Source organism: Passer domesticus, unplaced genomic scaffold (genome assembly GCF_036417665.1).
Source record: "Passer domesticus isolate bPasDom1 unplaced genomic scaffold, bPasDom1.hap1 HAP1_SCAFFOLD_60, whole genome shotgun sequence".
Taxonomy (NCBI): domain Eukaryota; kingdom Metazoa; phylum Chordata; class Aves; order Passeriformes; family Passeridae; genus Passer; species Passer domesticus.
Genome location: NW_026990165.1, coordinates 437,094 through 449,976, shown reverse-complemented (window position 1 = coordinate 449,976; position 12,883 = coordinate 437,094).

Genomic DNA, 12,883 nt, shown 5'->3' with positions numbered 1-12,883 from the left:
GAAGAAACAAAAATGAATTGGCTAAAGTGTTTGCCCCAGCGCTCTTGCGCATCAGAACAAGACCCCGGTCTGATATAGGGATTTCACCCTGTGAAATGATGTTCGGATTGCCATTCTTGTTAACGCCCTATAGCACAGGAGACTACCTGGAAGGAGAAGAAGCTAAAAGGAAATATTTAGAAGTAATTGGAAGAACTCTAGAAGGACTTAGAAAAAGAGGATACCTCCCCCAAACCTCCCCTCTTGATACAAAAGCACACGACATCAACCCAGGAGATTGGATTTTAATAAAATCCTGGAATTATAGACCATTAATGCCTAAATTTGAAGGCCCCTTTCAGATACTCCTCATCGCTAATTCGGCTGTGCGAACCAGAGAAAAAGGTTGGACTCGCATTACGAGAATTAAAGGACCAGTCTCACCCCCGGGCATTGGACAAGATTCGTCAGTGTCTCCTTCTGGTATTGGACCAGATTCCACACCACCCTCACACTCTAACTCAGGACAAGATTCAACTGCATCAGGAGTTAATTCAGCTGAGTATACTATTATAAAAGGACCAAATGACTTAAAATTGACATTCAAAAAGACTGATGAACTGTGTAAGAAAAAAGTTTAGAATCATAACATGTCTTGAAGTGTTTTAAGAAATTTGTAAAAGTTAAAAATTGTTAATAAGTAATTCTGGTTAAGTCGTCCCAACTTGGTACCAAAGACCCCAGGTTAATCTTCTCCAGAGTGCTCCCCTAGGAGGGACCAAATTAGCAGGGACAGATCAAGAGAGGTTTAACCAGAGGAGCAAGAGACTCTAAAGAACTTGGAGACTTCTTCTCAGTAAAATCCTCAAGAGGCAAGGCCGGGTGGGCAGGCTGTGCAAGATGACCCATACCGGACTCTTGGGAAGGGTAGTAGTGCTGGCTCTGATTGCTGGTGGTGCTCTGGAGAGCCCAGGAGAGCTGTGCAATGAGTACTACCAACCTTTCTATGAGAAAGAAGTAAGCTCCTTGCTGAGAGTCCACAACAATGGTGTTAACCTCTCCCAATTGATCTTTTATCAAGAGAATAAGAAAATATATTGGATGACCCAGAACACCGCCACCTTTAGGCAGCCACTCCTGAGAGAGCACCCTGTAGGAGAAACCCGGTGGTGCTTTGAACGTGATGCTACTGAAGCAAACCTGGTAAATCTAGTAAAAGGAAAAAGTATTTCTAAATATTGGGAGGGCACGACAAAAATTAATATCTTTCAGGAAACCCCTAAACGCCTGTTTTGGGTCAATGGTACCACAACATCCACTGAATTGCCAAGAGGCTGGTCTAGTAGTGGCATCATTAGAATTATAAAACAAACTGTCTTTATAATACACAAAGAATCTGGATCAAGTTTAAGAGTTCCTATATATGAGGATTTGAGAAAAACAAAACTGAAGGAACAATATATGTTAAACAAAATTTTGAAACTACAATCAGAATTGGAAGTAATATCTAGTCAGACAGCATTGGCTCTTAATCATATTAATGACCAACTCAACCAAACCAAAACAGTAGTTTATCAAATCAAATTAATTGTAGCAGTCATTAGAAACACTTTAAACGAAATAAAAGAACTAGCATATTTACAAAATCAAAAGACTCCTACACTTGATTCCAGTTGGTGGGATAATCTATGGATTTTCAAAAAAAGTTGGAAAACTATAACCTTCACTGTGGGTACACTTGTTAGTCTGTTCTTATTTCCATGTTTAACAAAAATAGTGACATCTGCTGTACAGAATAACCTAAGGATCTCTAAAAGAATTAACCTGAAAAAAACAAAAAAGGTAATGAAGCTTAGTAAATATGATCACCCAAGTGCTGAGGAAATGTATAATCAATATAAAAAATATAGGAAATTCTATGTTAATGAGCCAAAAATTATAAGTTGATGCAAGCTTAAGCTTGATCAAAGAAAAATAGGGGGGAACTGTTATGAATAGAAAGTTGTATTTTTTTTAAGTTTCAGAGTTAAAAAAACCAAGCCAGACCGAGTCAGCCTCCTTTAGTTTCGCTGCCGAAGGAAAGCTTTTCAAATACCTGTTAATGGCAGGTGATTAACTGGTTGTTTCCCTGATGCTAGCTGCATACCAAGAAGATACCAAGGGAAACCCTCCAGGGTAAAGAGATGGGCAGTGACACCAGAAACAGCATGCAAATAAGAAACGCAGTGCACCCTGGATTTTTACAGTTTTACAGTTTTTATAAGAAAAACCCCTAAAATCACGAGCCAATAAGTGACTTAAAGTGACGTCTAAGGATGGGAGCATTGTCCCGTACCTGCTTGAATCTTTTTATTTCTCACCCTAACCTGAAAAGAAACTGATTAAAGAGACCCCCCGGGTTTCTAAACCAACAAACCAAGGACTCAACGACTCTCCCGTGAGGACAGAGTCCCCAGTTCTGCCTGCAGACCAGCGGACAAAACTGCATCATCCTCCTGCTTCGTGCCACGCCTGGGAGCAGCGGCGGCGAGGGCGCAACCCGTCGATTTCTTCCCACCTGAGCTGATTCTTCTTAATAAAGGCATTAAAAAGGAGAAAGATCTCCTGCCCATTTATTTCATCACAGCTCATATTTCTATGGTTTTCTGAAGGCATTGTGTTTCATTTTAATTGGTTAGTAACTTAGTGCAACTCAGTTCATTGGTTAGTAGTTGCTCATCTAGGTGTCAGTCAAAACCTTTCCTCTCCAATGATGTTTCCATTCTTGTCTCCTGCATAGAAGATGTGGGTAGAAGTCTTTCCTCTCACAGGTGCAAATTCCTTTCTCACAGGAACTTGTCAGGCTAGCTGTTAGCTGTACTTAGCCCAAGCAGCAGGCCGGAGCCATCATTTTACAAGGGTAACAAGGCTCTTCTTTTATAGGGTTTACCTGTATGCAACATTGACATACGATTATTTCAATCTTAAAGAATCATCTTTAATTTCTTTCATGTGAATTTTGACCTTTGTAATATTTGTGTATGGTAGATTTGGAGTTCAAATCTCTTTTGAATCATCCCTTCATAGAATCCCAGACTAATGGAATCATTCAGGCTGGGAAAGCTGTGTGAGACCATGGAGTCCCAGCTGTGCCCGATGCCCACCTTGTCCCTGAGGCGACTCCGGCGTTTCGGGGTCTCCCCGGCCCCGGCTGCCGTGGGTGCCCAAGACAGAGAAGTCCAATTCAGCACGACCTGTCCGGGCCCCTCAGGCAGGCTCCAGAGCTGCAGGCAGTCTTAGCAAGCTCAGCTCTTTATTGAGATCAGCTCTTTAGTGATTCTCAGCTCATTTGTGATTTCAGCTCTTGGCTTGCTGTGTGCCTTTGGCAGACACAGGGAGAGAGAGGAGAAGGCTGTGTGAGGTTCCACAGAGATGTCTTTATTGATGTCTTCTGAGAAGGTCTCAGGGACAGCTCTTCTGCAGAACTGGGCAGAAGTAGGGCTTTATATAGGGTACAGGAGTTTTAGAAACAATCCAATAGTGAGGGTCGAGGCAAAAGTGCCCTTTGGGCTTACAGAGAGATAAGCAAGGGTCCGAGGGTGGAAGAGGGGATCCTTAGGTCCAGTCATCATGACCAGACATTTCCTGTCTTAGGCTGCTGAACACCAGGGAGGCATTGCAGGCCCTAGGCCTGCTACAAATCCACTTTCTGTATTTAGAAAAAAGGCCTTCCCTATAGTTCTTTTAAACCAATGGAAAAGGCATGAGAACATAGCTAATACAATGACAATTACAAGGAAAATCCACAACATTCCCTTAACCAAAGATGCAACCCATCCTGTACATCCCCACTGACTGAAAAGGTCATTGACCCAGTCTGGGCTGTTTTCTGCTTTTCAGTCCTTCACCAGTTCCTTCAGTTTCTGGATGTTTGCGTGGATGGATTCCCAATGTGAAGAGAGATTGAAGCAGCACATCCCTTCCAAGTCTTGGCAGCCGTGTCCGTGGGCAAGCAGCAGGAAGTCAATTGCTGCTCTATTTTGACGTGGTGCATGTCTTGTGGTTTCTTCTTCCTTTCAAAGATCGCTCAGGGCAGCCGATGTAGCGCTGGCTTGCTTACTGAGCCAGCACCCAAGGTGATTCACTTCACCAAGGGCTTTAGCTGCAGCTACCCATGGTAGGAATAGGGAGACAGCAATCCTTTTTGGTTTGTTCCAATCGTATAATTTGGGATTGCAATTTTCATCAAATTCTGTGTAGGATCTTTTGTGCCATTTTCATTCACTTTCTTTTTTTCAGTTATGTAGCAAGGTTATATTTGATGTGAGGGTAGAAAGTTTTCCAAGGGTACAGGGACCTCCCTGTAGCCATGAGGGGATTCCAGCCCATCCTCAGTCACCACAGATGAGAAACGTTCCCTTGGGTAGTTCTTTGGGATGGAGAGAGGATACAGAGATCACACGAGCAGTGTAATTACACCAATCAGGAGGGTTATAGGCTTTGTTAATTGGTGATGTGTCTTTCCCGTATCTGGTTTTGGTCTGGTCAATTTCTGGCCAATTACTTTTTGGATGTCTAAAGTAAAATTTGACACAGTATGTTGCCTTGGAGGAGCCCAACAGGTCCAATTCTTGGGGTTCCTCAAGAGCATTGGGCAGTATTTTTGTCCACTGGTCCCAGGTGCCCACCAGGTTGGGTCTCTTACCTGTGGTGAGGAGGAGCTCTGAGTTATAGATGGGCCAGGCATCGGCTGCGAAGGGAATTCCTACCAGACATGTGGGAAGTGGGTTATCCATGCTTCCCATGGATAAGCACATGTTATCCTGTTTGAATGTCCTTGCTGAGGTTACCCAGACATTGTGGCCAGGCTGTGGGCTAATCCAGCTGATGGCACACGGTACGTGAGGAACATCCATGCAGCAGTGAGGACAGCACCAACGGAGACATTTTTCATCTCTGGACAGGAATGGGGCTTCTGATAGGGAATATAAGCAAAATTTGTTATCTTGATGGTGGGAGGGGAGGGTTAGGGTTTTCTCCCTTGTTCTTTTCCTCCATTCCTTCCCCTCCCCTTTTTTCTTTTTCTTTTCTTTTTTTTTTTTCTTTTTTTTTTTTTTTTTCTTTTTCCATAAGCTAAGGAGGGGGGGTGTGTATAAGGTTAGGGGTTTTTGGTAAGAGTTGAGAAAGGGGAATAATATGGGTTTTTAGGGTAAAAAGGAGTAATAACATATAATTCAGAGAACAATTTTGTGTTCAGGCTGTGTCTGGCAGTAAACATGTTGCAGCAGAATGTTGTTCAGCTTTCTGTTTTGTCTGCTGTCCTGTGATGGGATGGTCTTTTCTTCTGTATGTGGACATTCGGCGATGTCTTCGTCTCCAGGCAGAACTGGTCTGGTTTTGAGGAGGTCTTGTGTTTGACTCTGGGGAATTCTTGTCAGTTTTTATGGCAGTGGCTTTTGCAGTGCCTAGGTATGGTTTTATGTTTTTTCCTGGGTACCATCCAGGAGCAGATGGTAGTAGAACACAGGCATCCCCTCTTCCCCAGGTAATCAACTGGAAAGGCCCAGAAATTTGATGTGTTTCTGGGTCCTTCCCCAGCACAGGTGGTTTCTCTGTGAGCTTTGCTTGGGTGGTATTTGCAAAGTGGTGAAGTATTGGGGGGTCAGGCTCTGATGTTGTACAGTTCAGGAAGTTGATGACATAGAGAGCCTTGCAAAGTCTTTCCACTGGAGATTTGATTTTTGTTTCTCTTCGCTGCTGATTGAGGACTCTTTTGAGGGTTTGATGTGTCCTTTCTACGATGGACTGTCCTGTGGGATTTGCAGGTATGCCTTTCTTGTGTTCTATTCCCCACAGACTGAAGAACTCTTTTAACTTACAGGAGGTATAGGCAGGTCCATTATCAGCCTTGATCTCCTTTGGTGCTCCCAGGGTAGCGAAGGCAAGGAAGAAATGTTTAATGGTGTGCTGTGTGGTCTCTCCTGGATGAGCTGGTGCAAATACTGCTCCTGAAAACGTATCGATCGATACGTGCATGTATTTTGATTTCCGAAAAAGTGGGAAGTGGGTCACATCTGTCTGCCACAGCTGGCAGCTGTTCAGGCCTCAGGGATTGACTCCCATGCCCATAGATGGTATCTGGTAGTTTTGGCAGTTCAGACATGTGGCAACAATAGCTTTTGCTTGATCTTTTGAGAGCTTGAACATTCTGATAAGGGCAGGCACATTTTGATGAAAAATGAGTGTGACAACTTTGCCTGGGCAAAGATCTCAGGGACATTAGCAGTCTCTATTGCCACGGCCAATGCATGTAATTCCCTGTTCCCTCCTGTGATGATACCTGGGAGGTTGGTGTGTGACCTCACGTGCATGATATGGTAAGGTTGCTTTCTGTGGGAGATTAAGTGTGTTAATGCAGAAATTAATTAGCGTAACTTTGGATTGGAAACCTCTTTGAGAAGAGCATGATCTGCTCTCATACCTACACCACTCAGCCAAGAGCACCCTGTTACCTTTGGGGACACCCCTTAAATACCTTTTCCCTTACATCAGCCTGTTGCATATTCATACACCCTCATGCACAGCAAACTTTCCCCTAAACTAGTTTACATGTTCCAAGAACTGTTTGGCATGGCTCCTCCTTGGATCCACCTTTTTAGAGCATGCAGATTCCTTGGCTGTGGTTTCAGTCCATTCTTATCACCTCCAGTTTTTGGGCCTTGCTCCACTCTGCCTTCAGACGCTGAGTGCTGACAGTTGGCAGATCTGTACAGGTGTCCTCATCCTGTGTTCATTGGATGTTATCCCATCCAAGCAGGCATTTTAACACAACCAGCCATTTCGCTAAGCTTAATTAACAACAGAAATAAAAACTATGTCTTTAGAACAAAGTTACTTTAGCACCACACATATAAAATCCATTTTAATATTTGAGAAAAGCCACTATTCTAATACGTATCTATAACAGGGTGAAGGAGCCCTGGCCCAGGCCCTGGCCCTGGGGGACACACAGACACTGCTGGGGGGTCCCTGTGCCCCTGTCCCACCCCCACAGCCCCAGCCCCCCGTCCCCGTGTCAGGCTCTGGGGTTGATCTCGTGGAACATCCTCTGGGGGAGGCTGCGGCGCCGGGGGCGGGGGGACCCGGGGGGACAGGGGACCCCGCTGTGCACGAGCAGGGTTGGACTGCTCTGGGGGAGCTGTGAGGGGGGCTGGGGCAGAGTGACCTCCCCAGTGACCTCACACTGCCCCTGTGATGTCACACAGCCCCTGTGATGTCACATAACCCCTGTGATGTCACACAGCCCCTGTGATGTCACACAGCCCCAGTGATGTCACACAGCCCCCTGTGATGTCACACAGCCCCTTTGTGATGTCACATAGGCACTGTGATGTCACACAGACACTCTGATGTCACAGAGACATTGTGACCTCACACAGCCCCTGTGATGTCACACAGATACTGTGATGTCACACAGATACTGTGATGTCACACAATCACCTGTGATGTCACACAGCCCCAGTGATGTCACACAGCCCCCTGTGATGTCACACAGACACTGTAATGTCACACAGACACTGTAATGTCACAGACTACCTGTGGTTTCATACAGCCTCCTGTGATGTCACACAGCCTCCATATGTTATCATTCAGCTGCTATGTGATGTCACAGAGCAGCTTTGTGATATCACAGTCACCCTGTAATGTCACAGCCTTCTCTGCGACATCACGCAGCTGCTCTGTGATGTCACACTCTTTGTCACAACCCTCATTCTGATGTCACACAGCTGCCATCTGTGATGTCACAGCTAGCTCTGTGATGTCTCAACCCCCTCGGTGATGTCACACAGCCCACTCTGTGCTGTCACACAGCCCCTTGCTGACATCACAGCTGCTCTGTGGCTCTGTGAGAGCCCAGAGATGCCGCTGTGACACAGCCCCCTCTGGGACATCCCCCAGCCCCTGCCAGTGCTGAGCCCCTGCCAGCTCTGGCTGTGCCCTGCTCGTGTCCCTGAGCTGCCCTGGCAGTGCCCCAGCCCTGCCTGAGCTTCTCCTGGCCAGAGCTGTCTCTCTGCAGCGCTGCCCTTGCCAGGAGCTGCCTCTGGGCCAGGAGCCCGGCCCAGCTCAGCAGCACAGACACAGCACCAGGACTTTAATGACCCTCTGGGGCTTTGCTGCTCTTTGCATCACACCCAGTCCCTCTGAGTGTGCTCAAAGAACTTCTCAAGAGCTCAAAGTGAGATTGAACTACTGAAGGTTCTTGTACTTTAAATAGATCCTGTGAGGGACAGGACTGAGAGAGTGTCCCCAGGTTCCAGGGAGAGCAGAACACTGGAGGCAGTCATGACAGCTGGGGACAAGCAAGGCAAAGGTGTCTCTGGTGCTGAGCAAACCTGGATGTGTTTCAGGAATGCAAAGGCCCAAGGCCTGAGCCCCAGCCCCTGGCCAGGCCGATCCTATCCCTCCCTCCTCGCTCAGGGCTCTTCCCGGGATGGGCTCTGGGATGTGGGGATGGGCAATGCCAAGGGCAGCACCATGGGGCAGCCCCTGCCAGGCTGCTGAGCAGGGACAAGGAGGCCATGAGGCTCCAGGGCTGCCAGGGTCACTTGTCCCCTCCTGGCTCAGGCCCAGGTCCAGCAGCCATGGCCAAAGTGCTGCCCAAGGTGGCTCTGTCAGGGCCTGGCAGCTGCTGCCCATCCCTGTGCCCTGTGCAGCCCAGGCTGTCCTACGGTGTCCCTGCCCTGGCCTCTGTCCCTGCAGGCTCCTCATCCCCCGCTGCCCCACCTGGCTGGCCCCTTCCTTTGCTGACAGCTCTGCCTCCTGCCTGCCTCTGCCTGCCACACAAAGCCTTGGGCTGCTCCAGGCTCCTTCTGGGGGATGTGTTGCACCACAGCCCTGCCCTGGCAGGGAAATTCCTTTCTCCTGGTGTCCAGTCTGGACCACCCCAGCTGCACATGGTGCCTCTCTCTGTTTTATACAATGAAGAAAAACTCCAGCCTCTCTGAAACCACCCTTCAATCCCTCCCAGGCAACTCCTGTTCTGTCCTCAGTCTCAACACCTCTGAGCCCAGAGCCATCAGCCTCCTCCTGCTGGTTATGTGATGAGGCCTCCAAACCCCATCTTGGGAGATTTTTGGGTCCTCATCAAGATCTGTGAAAATGGAAAAATAGTGGCCAAAGTTATTTTTTTCCAAATCTTGCAGTGACAGAACAAGAGTCAATATTTCTAAACTGAATGAGGGTGGATTTACTTTGTTGAAAGGAGGAAATATTTTACAATGATGAGAGTGGCACAAAACAGCAACTTTTTCCAGAGAAGTGGATTCCCTATCACAGCACTACTCCAAGATCAGCAGCTTTGTGCAGCCTGACCCAGTGAAACCCTCTCATCCCCAAGCACAGAATTCCTGTTGTGTGGGTTCTCTGATGTGCTGGGTGCCCTCACAAAGCTTCTGGCCAGAATGTCTGCTGAGGGCAGCCAGGCTGCTGCAGGGGCAGTGACCTCACAGCCATCACCATGGCAGCCCTGTCCCCTGGGCCTGGCTCTGCCCTTTCCTCTGCCCCTGCCTTGTCTCTGCTGGCATGAAGAGTTTTGTCATTCATATCTTGTCCCCAAGGTGCTGGGGCCAATGGCTTCCCAGGCAGGCTCCTGGAGCAGAAGTGGCTTTTCAGAGCCCAGGCAGAAATGAGCCCTGAGGCAGCAGCTCTGCAGTGCTGGCCACCAGGCCGGGCTGCCAAGGGAGGCTTCTGGCCATGCCCTGCAAGCAGCTGCTGCTGCCAAGGTGCCTTTGGTGCCTCAGGCTCTGCCTGGCACAGCTCCCAGCACGGCACTCTGCCCTTGTGCCCGAGCCCTTCCCTGTGCTGGGGTTGGCCTGGGGCTTTTCCTGCAGCGGGACCTGCCCTGCTCCTGGCACAGGAAAGGCAGTTCCTGCTGGAGCAGGAGGCTCTGCCTGCAACGGGCTCCAACAACTCCAGCAAGCTCTGTTGACATAAAATTGCTTCCTAGATCACTATATTCTAATAATTGTTATAGCTCCTATACTGTGGAGTAAATTACTCTCTTTTTTAAAATTTAATCTGTGGTGTAAACAAACCATTCTGTCAAATCATGATCAGAATCAATCAGAGCTGTATTTATATAAATTTATCTAGAATTCCATCGATAATCCTGTGGGACAAATTGCATTAAGGTTCCATTCTACCTGTCCAACCTTTACACCTTTGAAAAAGTCTGGGGCTGGGATTGGATCCAACCTATCCCAGTCTCCTGTATTAAAAGGAATTTTAGAAGTCTAGGGGCCCTGCAGGGGTTTGAGGATCCATGGTGTGTGTTAGGTGTCATTTCTCCACATCATGAGTCAGCAGGAGTTTCTCCAATAAAGAACTAAAGCTTTTGCCTGAAGCTCCAACTGCACATGACAGGAACCCCTGGGAGTGTCTGGGACACCCCGGCTCTTTGGCAGCCTGGGGACTCCTGGGATGTCATCGTGGAGCCCCTGTGAGTGCCTGTGACAGATCAGTGCCTTTGCAGCCCAAGGTCTCCTGGGATGTCACCATGTGACATCCTCTGACTGTGACTGTCTCTGACCACAGAAGCTCTTTACCATCCCCAGAAACCCCGGGGAGGTCTCCATGGAGCCCTTGTCTCTGCCTGTGACATTCCAGCTTTTGAACAGCCTGGAGACTCTTGGAAAGTCACCATGGAACCCCTCTGAGGGCCTGTGACTAATCTGATCCTTAGCATGGCAGCCAGGACTGGGACCAGCTGGTATGCTTGGTTTCCACAGGGCAGGGCTCAGGAATGGGATTCCCCAATTTCCTGCTGCCCCTAAAACCGCGCTGCCGATTGCTGCCCTCCTGCCTCCCATGGAAAGCACAGAAGGCAAAGATCCTGGGCTAGGATAGGAACAATTTATTGGGAGCAGCAACAAGATCAGGAACAAACAGGAACAGCAACAATATTCATAACAAAAGGGACAAGAGAAATGGAAAACTACAACTCAGCTGACTGTCTCTTCCCGGACACAATTTCCTCCTGCCTGGAAAGAACACCCTTCTCCTCAAGGGGAGAGAGAGAGTCCCTTTCCTGCCTGTGGCAATGACCTGAGGTGGGAGTGAATGGAATGTCACGGCCATGGCCACAACCTCATGTTCATCAATCCCACATCATGCCATCTTCAGGGGCAGGAGGAGGGACAGGTGTCTTCCCAGCATGGATCACTGGGAACATGGATCACCAGGGCTCTGACCAGCATGGGTAATCCAATGGGGGATGAAGCTGCAGCAGTGCATGGAGCTCTCCCTGCAGTTGGGGAATTTGCAGGGCTTCCCTTACCAGTGACTCCATTGGTGTCTGGTCAAGTGAGAGCTCTGGGTGAAGCTCTTTCCACACTGGGGACACTCGTAGGGCCTCTCCCCAGTGTGGATGCGATGGTGGGTGATGAGGGTGAAGTTGTTCTTGAAGCCCTTCCCACAGTCAGGGCAGCAGAAGGGCCTCTCCTCTGTGTGAATCCACTCTTGTAGGCAGAGATTTGAGCAGGTGTGAAACCTCTTCTGACAGGTGCAGCACTTGTAGGGCCTCTCTCCAGTGGAGAGGTGGGTGACGAGGTGGGAGTTTTGCTTGAAGCCCTTCCTGCAGTCGGGGCAGAGGAAGGGCCTCTCATCAGTGTGAATCCTTTGGTCCTGAGGAGATTGGAGCGGGTCTGAAATCTCTTCTGACACTCAGGACATTCATAGAGCCTCTCCCCAGTGTGGATGCGCTGGTGGGTCACAAGGGTGAATCTGTAGCTGAAGCCCTTCCCACACTCCCCACATTCGTAGGCCCATTCCCCAGTGTGGATCATCTGGTGGCAGATCAGGGTGCTGCTCTTCCTGAAGCTCTTCCCACACTCCAAGCACTTGTAGGGCTTCTCCCCATCATGAATCTGCTTATGGACCACCAGCTCCGATCCCTGCCTGAAGCTCTGTCCACCTTCCTGGTTCAGGGTGGGTCTTTCCTCCTCAGAGCACCCTGGGCTGGGTTTGAAGCCCCTCCTCCTGTGGGATCTCAGGGAATTTTCCTCCTTGTTAGATTCCTGTGCCATGGAGCCGCTCAAATCTGCCTCTTCCACGAGGTTCTGCCATGGGGATTTGTCCTCCCTGGTCTCTATTATCAGCTGGTTGTCTGAGGAAGACAGGGCATGGAGAGGATGGGATTTGCTTCCGTGCCAGAGGGAAGGGAAAGGAAATCCCCCCAGTGCATCTCTGGCAGGACAGCATTGGCAGTGGGGCTGTCCTGCAGCCTTGGGCTATGCTGGTCTGGGAGATGGAGCAGGAGAAATAAGGAAAGGGGCCCTGACTTCCTCCTCACCTGCTTGAGTGTCTCGGGGCATCTTCCCCTTCCTTGCAGCCTTCTCCTCCATCTGGCAGTGGGTTTGGGATGTGAAATTCTGTTTTGGGAGGAAAACAAGGGATGAGTGCATTGAGTTTTGTACTGGTTTGAGGTCAAACCAGGGGGAGATTTTAAGCCAGAATTACAATTTAACAAGAAAATTGAGATCAAGGCAATGATACAGAAACACTGCCTTAAATGGGCAGAGTCAGGATGTAAGCTGACGCCCTGTTGGTCAGGGTGCTGGTAGCAGTCCCATTAAATGGTGGCTGCAGTCCTGTTGCAGTGATGAACTTGATTCCGTCGAAGCAGTGATCCTGGAGAAGGGTCTGGTCTTCCTCTGAAAGTCCAGTGGTGCCTATGGAGCTCTTGTCCTCTGGGAATCCAGTAGGCAAGGTGCTCCTGGGGCTGTAAGCCTCAGCTTATATCCAGGTAGGAATGCTTGGCTCCTCCCCCTGGGCAGAGCATCCCACAATGGGATGATGTCATTTTATCAGTCCTGCAGGGACACTCAATGGCCCATTCACAGAAGATAGCCCCTGGAGGGCGTTATCA